The sequence below is a fragment of the Anser cygnoides genome, chromosome 2, assembly GCF_040182565.1.
Source record: "Anser cygnoides isolate HZ-2024a breed goose chromosome 2, Taihu_goose_T2T_genome, whole genome shotgun sequence".
Taxonomy (NCBI): domain Eukaryota; kingdom Metazoa; phylum Chordata; class Aves; order Anseriformes; family Anatidae; genus Anser; species Anser cygnoides.
In genome coordinates this window covers 64,360,444-64,372,274 of record NC_089874.1, presented here as the reverse complement: position 1 = coordinate 64,372,274, position 11,831 = coordinate 64,360,444, and the positions used below count along the sequence as shown (strand labels likewise).

At 47.5% G+C, this 11,831-nt stretch overlaps 1 pseudogene; it reads left to right on the top strand.

The window, feature by feature from the left end:
* The first annotated feature begins 566 nt into the window (after positions 1–566).
* On the top strand, positions 567–2,009 carry LOC136790101 (cytochrome c oxidase subunit 3-like; annotated as a pseudogene).
* Positions 2,010–11,831: the final 9,822 nt, after the last annotated feature.

The window sequence follows — 11,831 nt, the reverse complement described above, 5'->3', positions numbered from 1 at the left end:
CAGACTTACCCAACGGCCACTTCCGACTGCTAGAAGTTGACCACCGCGTAGTTATCCCAATAGAATCCCCCATCCGCGTAATCATTACTGCAGGAGACGTACTCCACTCCTGAGCAGTCCCAACGCTCGGAGTTAAAACAGACGCAATCCCAGGCCGACTAAACCAAACTTCATTCATTACCACCCGGCCTGGGATTTTTTACGGACAATGCTCAGAAATTTGCGGGGCTAATCACAGCTACATACCCATTGTAGTAGAATCAACCCCACTCCCACATTTCGAGGCCTGATCGTCCCTTCTATCATCATCCTAATCATTAAGAAGCTATGCAACAGCACTAGCCTTTTAAGCTAGCCAAAGAGGGACTTCCCCCTCCTTAATGATATGCCACAGCTTAACCCCGCACCATGATTTTCAATCATAATTATAACCTGATTAACCCTAGCACTCCTCATCCAACCAAAACTACTAGCCTTCACCACAACCAAACCCCATCAAATAAGACCTCCCTCACTACCAAACCCACACCATGATCCTGACCATGAACCTAAGCTTCTGTGACCAATTTTCCAGCCCCAATCTATTTGGCATCCCCTTAATCCTACTATCCCTACTCTTCCCAGCCCTACTATTCCCGTCCCCAAACAACCGATGAATCAACAACCGCCTTTCTACTATCCAAACATGACTCCTTCACCTAATCACAAAACAACTAATAGTCCCACTCAACAAAAATGGCCACAAATGAGCCATAATATTTACATCCCTAATAATCATACTTCTTACAATCAACCTTCTAGGCCTCCTTCCATATACATTCACCCCAACCACCCAACTATCTATGAACATAGCCCTAGCCTTCCCACTATGGCTCGCCACACTACTAACAGGCCTACGAAACCAACCATCAGCCTCTTTAGCCCACCTATTACCCGAAGGTACCCCTACACCCCTAATCCCCGCACTAATCCTGATCGAAACAACCAGCCTACTAATCCGCCCCCTAGCCCTCGGAGTCCGCCTTACAGCCAACCTTACAGCAGGACACTTACTCATCCAACTCGTCTCTACAGCCTCCATTGCATTAATACCCACCCTTCCTGCAGTATCCATCCTAACAATAATCATCCTACTACTCCTAACCATCCTAGAAGTAGCAGTAGCCATAATCCAGGCCTACGTCTTCGTGCTCCTTCTAAGCCTATACTTACAAGAAAACATCTAATGGCACACCAAGCACACTCATACCACATAGTTGACCCAAGCCCTTGACCAATCTTCGGGGCAGCCGCCGCCCTACTCACAACCTCAGGATTAATCATGTGATTCCACTACAACTCATCCATACTACTAACCCTAGGCCTCATCTCAATACTCCTAGTAATACTCCAATGATGACGAGACATTGTACGAGAAAGCACCTTCCAAGGCCATCACACTCCCACAGTCCAAAAAGGCCTACGATACGGCATAATCCTTTTCATCACATCCGAAGCATTCTTCTTCTTAGGGTTCTTCTGAGCGTTCTTCCACTCGAGCCTGGCCCCAACCCCAGAACTAGGAGGCCAATGACCCCCAACAGGAATTAAACCACTCAACCCGATAGAAGTCCCCCTACTAAACACAGCCATCCTACTAGCCTCAGGCGTTACCGTAACGTGAGCCCATCACAGCATCACAGAAGGAAACCGAAAACATGCCATCCACGCCCTAACCCTAACGATCCTCCTGGGATTCTACTTCACAGCCCTACAAGCAATAGAATACCACGAAGCCCCATTCTCAATCGCCGATAGCGTCTACGGATCTACCTTCTTCGTTGCCACTGGATTCCACGGACTCCACGTAATCATCGGATCCTCCTTCCTGACCGTCTGCCTCTTCCGACTGATCAAGTTCCACTTTACATCAGACCACCACTTCGGATTCGAGGCAGCAGCCTGATACTGACACTTCGTAGACATCATCTGACTATTCCTCTACATAACCATCTACTGATGAGGATCTTGCTCTTCTAGTATATTAATTACAATTGACTTCCAATCTCTAGAATCTGGTATAAACCCAGAGGAGAGCAATGAACGCACTCATGTTCATATTCGCCCTATCATCAATCCTAAGCGCCGCCCTAACCGCATTAAACTTCTGACTCGCCCAAATAAACCCCGACTCAGAGAAACTCTCACCGTACGAATGTGGATTCGACCCACTTGGATCTGCTCGATTACCATTCTCAGTCCGATTCTTCCTCAGTAGCCATCCTGTTCGTCCTATTCGACCTAGAAATCGCCCTCCTACTCCCCCTGCCATGAGCCGTCCAACTCCAATCCCCCCTAATGACCCTCACCTGAACTGTAGTGATCCTCCTTCTCCTAACACTCGGACTGGCCTACGAGTGAATTCAAGGGGGCCTAGAATGAGCAGAATAACAGAAAGTTAGTCTAACCAAAAAGATAGCTGGTTTCGACCCAGCAGATTACAGCCAACCCTGTAACTTTCTTATGTCGCCCCTACATTTAAGCTTCTACTCAGCCTTCATTTTCAGCGGACTAGGACTAGCCTTCCACCGAACCCACCTAGTATCCGCCCTACTATGCCTTGAAAGCATAATATTATCGATATTCGTAGGCCTATCAATATGATCCATCGAAAACCAAGTCTCCTCATTCACCATGGTACCAATTCTCATGCTAACCTTCTCAGCGTGTGAGGCGGGCACAGGCCTGGCCATCCTAGTAGCCTCCACCCGCACACATGGCTCCGACCATCTACACAACCTAAACCTCCTGCAATGCTAAAAATCATCCTACCCACAATCATACTTCTTCCAACAGCCCTGCTGTCTCCACCAAAATTTCTATGGACTAACACCACCTTATACAGCCTCCTAATCGCTGCCCTAAGCCTACAGTGATTAATCCCAACCTACTACCCCTACAAATTTTTATCCAACTGAACAGGAATTGACCAAATCTCATCCCCCCTCCTAGTACTATCCTGCTGACTACTCCCACTCATAATCATAGCAAGCCAAAACCACCTGCAACAAGAACCCCTACAACGCAAACGAATCTTTATCTCAACCTTAGTCGCAGTCCAGCCATTCATCCTACTAGCCTTTTCCACCACAGAACTAGCACTATTTTACATCTCATTTGAAGCAACCCTCATTCCCACCCTAATCTTAATCACCCGATGGGGGAACCAACCAGAACGCCTAAGCGCTGGCATACACCTGCTATTCTACACGCCAGTAAGCTCTCTACCCCTGCTAATCACAATCATACACCTATACGTGAAAATTGGCACCCTGCACCTGCCAACCCTACAACTAACCCACCCAACCCTATCCACCTCATGGACAGGAATACTATCAGGTCTAGCACTGCTCATAGCATTCATAGTAAAAGCCCCACTATACGGCCTACACCTCTGACTGCCAAAAGCCCACGTAGAAGCACCCATCGCAGGCTCAATACTCCTCGCCGCCCTACTACTAAAGCTAGGAGGATACGGAATTATACGAGTCACTCTATTTATGGGCCCACTGTCCAACCTCCTGCACTACCCCTTCCTAACCCTGGCCCTATGAGGCGCCCTAATGACTAGCTCAATCTGCCTACGACAGACAGACCTAAAATCACTAATCGCTTATTCATCCGTTAGCCACATAGGCCTAGTTATCGCCGCAGGAATAATCCAAACCCACTGATCATTCTCAGGGGCAATGATCCTAATAATTTCCCATGGACTAACTTCCTCCATACTATTCTGCCTAGCCAACACAAACTATGAACGTACGCACAGCCGAATTCTACTACTCACACGAGGCCTACAACCTCTCCTACCACTCATAGCTACCTGATGATTGCTGGCCAATCTAACAAACATAGCCTTACCCCCAACAACAAACCTCATAGCAGAGCTAACCATTATAATCACCTTATTCAACTGATCTGCCTTCACGATCATCCTAACAGGAATCGCAACCCTACTAACCGCCTCCTACACCTTATTCATACTACTAATGACCCAACGAGGCTCAATCCCCTCCCACATCACATCTATGCAAAACTCAACCACGCGAGAACACCTGCTCATAACACTCCACATTATCCCAATATTCCTCCTAATCCTCAAACCCGAACTGATCTCCGGAATCCCCTCATGCAAGTATAGTTTAAACCAAACATTAGACTGTGATTCTAAGAATAGAAGTTCAAACCTTCTTACCTGCCGAGGGGAGGGTTTAACCAACAAGAGCTGCTAACTCTTACATCTGAGCCTAAAACCTCAGCCCCCTTACTTTTAAAGGATAACAGCAATCCACTGGTCTTAGGAACCACCCATCTTGGTGCAAATCCAAGTAAAAGTAGTGAACCCCACACTACTAATCAACTCCCTCACACTACTCACGCTGACAATCCTCCTAACCCCAATCATCCTGCCATTTCTATTTAAAAACTTTAAAAACACCCCACAAGCCACCACCCGCGCTGTTAAAACCGCATTCCTAATTAGCCTAGCCCCTACAACCGCATTCATCTACTCGGGAGTAGAATCTGTCACCTGCCACTGGGAGTGAAAATTCATTATAAACTTTAAAATCCCCCTGAGCCTAAAAATAGACCAATACTCAATAACATTTCTTCCAATCGCCCTATTTGTAACATGATCAATCCTACAATTCGCCATATGATACATGGCCTCAGAGCCATACGTAACAAAATTTTTCACCTACCTACTGACATTCCTAGTCGCCATACTCCTCCTAACAACCGCAAACAACATATTCCTCCTATTCGTAGGCTGGGAAGGAGTACGAATCATGTCCTTCCTTCTCATCGGCTGATGACAAGGCCGAGCAGATGCCAACACCGCCGCCCTACGAGCCGTAATCTACAACCGAATCGGAGACATCGGACTGATCCTGAGCATAGCATGACTAGCTTCAACATTCAACACCTGAGAGATCCAACAAGCCGTACACCCCCACCAAACCCCAATCCTCCCCCTCATAGGATTAATCCTCGCAGCCGCAGGAAAATCCGCCCAATTTGGACTCCACCCATGACTGCCCGCAGCAATAGAAGGCCCCACCCCAGTATCAGCCCTACTGCACTCCAGTACCATAGTAGTAGCCGGAATCTTCCTGCTCATCCGCATGCACCCCCTGCTAGCCACCAACCAGACAGCCCTAACTGCCTGCCTATGCCTAGGTGCTCTATCAACCCTATTCGCTGCCACATGCGCCCTAACCCAAAATGACATCAAAAAAATCATTGCTTTCTCAACATCCAGCCAACTAGGACTAATAATAGTCACTATCGGACTAAACCTCCCACAACTAGCCTTCCTACACATCTCAACCCATGCCTTCTTTAAAGCCATACTATTCCTATGCTCAGGGTCTATCATCCACAACCTAAACGGAGAACAAGATATCCGAAAGATAGGAGGCCTACAGAAAATACTCCCAGTCACTACTTCCTGCCTAACCATCGGAAACCTGGCGCTGATAGGAACCCCATTCCTAGCCGGATTCTACTCAAAAGACCTCATCATCGAAAGCTTAAACACATCATACCTAAATACTTGAGCCCTACTCCTAACCCTTATAGCCACAGCATTCACCGCAACCTACAGCATCCGCATAACCATCCTAGTCCAAGCTGGACAAACCCGAATCCCCCCAATAGTATCAATAAACGAAAACAACCCACTAATCACCGCCCCCCTAACCCGACTCGCCCTAGGCAGCATTACAGCAGGAATAATCATTACCTCTTTCATCACACCAACCAAAACCCCCCCAATAACCATACCCCTTATCACCAAAACCGCTGCCATCCTCATAACAATCCTAGGAATCATCCTAGGCCCCTCATGTACAGGGCCACACCCCTCTAACGGCGCAAGCTTACATAGAAACATTATTAACAGACCTAGACAGATACAAAAACCCCTACAAGACCACGTATTAACTAACCCTGTTAACCCGACTCAGGAGCGCCTATAAGAGCGATTAAAATCTGTGAAAGGAACTCGGCAAATTAATAAGGCCCGACTGTTTACCAAAAACATAGCCTTCAGCAAATTAAACAAGTATTGAAGGTGATGCCTGCCCGGTGACTTAGGTTTAACGGCCGCGGTATCCTAACCGTGCAAAGGTAGCGCAATCAATTGTCCCATAAATCGAGACTTGTATGAATGGCTAAACGAGGTCTTAACTGTCTCTCACAGATAATCAGTGAAATTGATCTCCCCGTGCAAAAGCGGGGATGTGAACATAAGACGAGAAGACCCTGTGGAACTTAAAAATCAACGACCACCGCGAATCCTCAATCAACCCCACTGGGGCCACTACCATCGCAGAGCCTGGTCGATATTTTTCGGTTGGGGCGACCTTGGAGGAGAACAAATCCTCCAAAAACAAGACCATACCTCTTTACCTAGAGCTACCCCTCAAAGTGCTAACAGTGACCAGACCCAATATAATTGATTAATGGACCAAGCTACCCCAGGGATAACAGCGCAATCCCCCTCAAGAGCCCATATCGACAGGGGGGTTTACGACCTCGATGTTGGATCAGGACATCCTAATGGTGCAGCCGCTATTAAGGGTTCGTTTGTTCAACGATTAACAGTCCTACGTGATCTGAGTTCAGACCGGAGCAATCCAGGTCGGTTTCTATCTATGACACACTCTCCCCAGTACGAAAGGACCGGGAAAGTGGGGCCAATACCACAAGCACGCCCCCCCCCTCTAAGCAGTGAAACCAACTAAACCGTGAAGAGGGCCTTCCCCCACCACTTTCAATCCTAGAAAAGGACCAGCTAGAGTGGCAGAGCCCGGCAAGTGCAGAAGGCTTAAGCCCTTTCCCCAGAGGTTCAAATCCTCTCCCTAGCTTCACCCATGATTCAAATAACAACACTAAGCTGCCTCGTTATATCCCTCCTATACATCATCCCAATCCTGATTGCCGTAGCCTTCCTAACCCTAGTAGAACGGAAAATCCTAAGCTACATACAATCCCGCAAAGGCCCTAACGTTGTCGGGCCTTTTGGCCTACTTCAACCATTTGCGGACGGACTGAAACTATTTACCAAAGAGCCCATCCGACCCTCTACCTCTTCCCCACTTCTATTCATTCTGATACCAATACTAGCCCTTGTCCTAGCCCTCACCACTTGAGCACCACTACCACTCCCATTTCCCCTAGCAGATCTAAACCTCGGAGTTCTCTTCCTAATAGCCATGTCAAGCCTAGCCGTCTACTCAGTCCTATGATCAGGCTGAGCCTCGAACTCAAAATACGCACTAATCGGAGCCCTACGGGCAGTAGCACAGACCATTTCATACGAAGTGACACTGGCCATAATCCTGCTATCAATAATCATACTAAGCGGAAGCTACACACTCAGCTCCTTTGCCGTCGCACAGGAGCCTCTATACTTCATTTTCTCCTCATGACCCCTAGCAATAATATGATACGTATCCACCCTAGCAGAGACAAACCGAGCTCCTTTTGACCTCACAGAGGGTGAATCTGAGCTAGTCTCAGGGTTTAACGTTGAATACGCCGCAGGACCCTTCGCCTTATTCTTCCTAGCTGAATATGCGAACATTATGCTAATAAATACACTTACAGCCATCATATTCCTAAACCCAAGCGCCCTAGGGCCACCCACAGAACTATTCCCCGTCATCCTAGCCACAAAAGTCCTCCTACTATCTTCTGGTTTCTTATGGGTCCGAGCTTCATACCCACGATTCCGATATGACCAACTAATGCACCTACTATGAAAAAACTTCCTACCCCTCACACTAGCTCTGTGCCTCTGACACATCAGCATACCTATCTGCTATGCAGGCCTACCTCCTTACATAAGGAAATGTGCCTGAACTACAAAGGGTCACTATGATAAAGTGAACATAGAGGTATAACAGCCCTCTCATTTCCTGTTGACCTTAGAAAAGTAGGAATTGAACCCACACAAGAGAAATCAAAATTCTCCATACTTCCCTTATATTATTTTCTAGTAGAGTCAGCTAATCAAGCTATCGGGCCCATACCCCGAAAATGATGGTTTAACCCCCTCCTCTACTAATGAACCCTTACGCGACCCCAATCATAACCTTCAGCCTCATCTTGGGCACCACAATCACAATTTCCAGCAACCACTGAGTTCTGGCCTGGACAGGACTGGAGATCAACGCACTAGCCATCATTCCCCTAATTGCCAAATCCCACCACCCACGAGCAGTAGAAGCCGCAACGAAATACTTCCTAACCCAAGCAGCTGCTTCCGCCCTGGTCCTATTCTCTAGCATAACCAATGCCTGAGTCACCGGCCAATGAGACATCACACAAATAAACCACCCAACCTCCTGTCTACTACTGACAGCAGCAATCGCTATTAAACTGGGCCTAGTGCCATTTCACTTCTGATTCCCAGAAGTACTACAAGGATCGCCACTAATAACAGCCCTGCTACTCTCGACCCTCATAAAATTCCCCCCACTAACCCTGCTCCTACTAACATCCAAATCCCTCGACCCAGCTCTACTCACCGCCATGGCCCTAGCCTCAACAGCACTAGGAGGCTGAATAGGACTGAACCAAACACAAACACGCAAAATCCTAGCCTTCTCGTCCATCTCCCACTTAGGCTGAATCGCCATCATCCTAGTTTACAGCCCCAAATTGGCCTTACTTACCTTCTACCTATACACAATCATAACATCAGCCGTATTCCTAGCCCTTAACAAAATCAAAGCCCTTAACCTATCCATGATCACAACCTCATGAACAAAAACCCCAGTGCTAAACGCCACCCTAATACTAGTACTTTTATCCCTAGCAGGCCTCCCCCCATTAACAGGCTTTATACCAAAGTGACTTATCATCCAAGAACTAACTAAACAGGAAATAACACCAGCAGCCATGGCAATTGCCATGCTATCACTGCTCAGCCTCTTCTTCTACCTACGCCTCGCATACCACTCAACAATTACCCTTCCCCCCAACTCCTCTAACCACATAAAACAATGATACACTAGCAAAGCCCCAAGCACACCTACTGCGGTCCTTGCCTCACTATCAATCCTCTTACTTCCCCTGTCCCCAATAATACATGCCATTGTCTAGAAACTTAGGATAACACCCCAAACCGAAGGCCTTCAAAGCCTTAAATAAGAGTTAAACCCTCTTAGTTTCTGCACATTAAGACTTACAGAATATTAACCTGTATCTTCTGAATGCAAGTCAGACGCTTTAATTAAGCTAAAGCCTCCCTAGACAGATGGGCTTCGATCCCACAAAACTCTAGTTAACAGCTAAATGCCTAAACCAATTGGCTTCTGCCTACAAAGACCCTGACGCACCCTAGTGCGCATCGATGAGCTTGCAACTCAACATGAATTTCACTACAGAGCCGATAAGAAGAGGAATTAAACCTCTGTAAAAAGGACTACAGCCTAACGCTTCAACACTCAGCCATCTTACCCGTCACCTTCATCAACCGATGACTATTTTCCACTAACCATAAGGATATTGGCACCCTGTACCTCATCTTCGGGGCATGAGCAGGAATAGTCGGCACCGCACTCAGCCTATTAATCCGCGCAGAACTAGGACAACCAGGAACTCTCCTAGGCGACGACCAAATTTACAATGTAATCGTTACCGCTCACGCCTTTGTAATAAGCTTCTTTATAGTCATACCCATCATGATCGGAGGATTCGGCAACTGATTAGTCCCCCTCATAATCGGTGCCCCCGACATAGCATTCCCGCGAATAAACAACATAAGCTTTTGACTCCTCCCCCCATCATTCCTCCTCCTACTAGCCTCATCCACTGTAGAAGCTGGCGCCGGCACAGGCTGAACTGTCTACCCTCCCCTAGCAGGTGACCTTGCCCACGCCGGAGCTTCAGTAGACCTGGCTATCTTCTCACTCCACTTAGCCGGTATCTCCTCCATCCTTGGGGCCATCAACTTTATCACCACAGCCATCAACATAAAACCCCCCGCACTCTCACAATACCAAACCCCACTATTTGTCTGATCCGTACTAATTACCGCCATCCTACTCCTTCTATCACTCCCCGTACTCGCCGCCGGTATTACAATATTACTAACTGATCGAAACCTAAACACCACATTCTTCGACCCCGCTGGAGGAGGAGACCCAATCCTGTACCAACACCTATTCTGATTCTTCGGACACCCAGAAGTCTATATTCTGATCCTACCGGGGTTCGGAATCATCTCACACGTAGTCACGTACTACTCAGGCAAAAAGGAGCCCTTCGGCTACATGGGAATAGTCTGAGCCATACTATCCATCGGCTTCCTAGGATTCATCGTCTGAGCTCACCACATGTTTACAGTAGGAATAGACGTTGATACCCGAGCCTACTTTACATCAGCCACTATAATCATTGCCATCCCTACCGGAATCAAAGTATTTAGCTGACTAGCCACCCTGCACGGAGGAACAATCAAATGAGACCCCCCCCAATACTATGAGCTCTAGGATTTATCTTCCTATTTACCATCGGAGGATTAACAGGAATCGTTCTTGCAAACTCTTCCCTAGACATCGCCCTGCACGACACGTACTACGTAGTTGCCCACTTCCACTACGTCCTATCCATAGGCGCCGTCTTTGCCATTCTAGCAGGATTTACTCACTGATTCCCACTACTCACTGGGTTTACCCTACACCAAACATGAGCAAAAGCCCACTTCGGGGTAATATTTACAGGAGTAAACCTAACGTTCTTCCCCCAGCACTTCCTAGGCCTAGCAGGAATACCCCGACGATACTTGGACTATCCCGACGCCTACACACTATGAAACACCATTTCCTCCTAGTCCTAGGACTTAGAGAAACTCCAGTACTAAAAATAGTAAACACAAGCAATAATTTCATATACTTCACTCTCACTCACCACTCAACTATCAGCTAACCACACCCCCGTCCACATAGCTTAACACAAAGCATGGCACTGAAGTTGCCAAGATGGCATAAAACATGCCTGCGGACAAAAGACTTAGTCCTAACCTTACGGTTGGTTTTTGCTAAATATATACATGCAAGTATCCGCGCCCCAGTGTAAACGCCCTCGACCACCTACCCCCATACAGGCCTTGAGGAGCGGGTATCAGGCACACCCAAGTAGTAGCCCAAGACGCCTCGCTAAGCCACGCCCCCACGGGTATTCAGCAGTAATTAACATTAAGCAATGAGTGCAAACTTGACTTAGTTATAGCAACAGCCTAACTTCAAGGGTTGGTAAATCTTGTGCCAGCCACCGCGGTCATACGAGAAACCCAAATCAACCGTCCTATTGACACGGCGTAAAGAGTGGTAAAATGCCTATCCTAGCTAACTAAGATCAAAATGCAACTGAGCTGTCATAAGCCCAAGATGCACCTAAACACACCATTAAGATGATCTTAGGAACTAACGACTGATTTAAACCCACGAAAGCCAGGGCCCAAACTGGGATTAGATACCCCACTATGCCTGGCCCTAAATCTTGATACTTACTTTACCGAAGTATCCGCCAGAGAACTACGAGCACAAACGCTTAAAACTCTAAGGACTTGGCGGTGCCCCAAACCCACCTAGAGGAGCCTGTTCTACAATCGATAATCCCCGATTAACCCAACCACCCCTTGCCAACACAGCCTACATACCGCCGTCGCCAGCCCACCTCGAATGAGAGCACAACAGTGGACACAATAGCACCCCGCTAATAAGACAGGTCAAGGTATAGCCTATGGAGTGGAAGAAATGGGCTACATTCCCCATTCA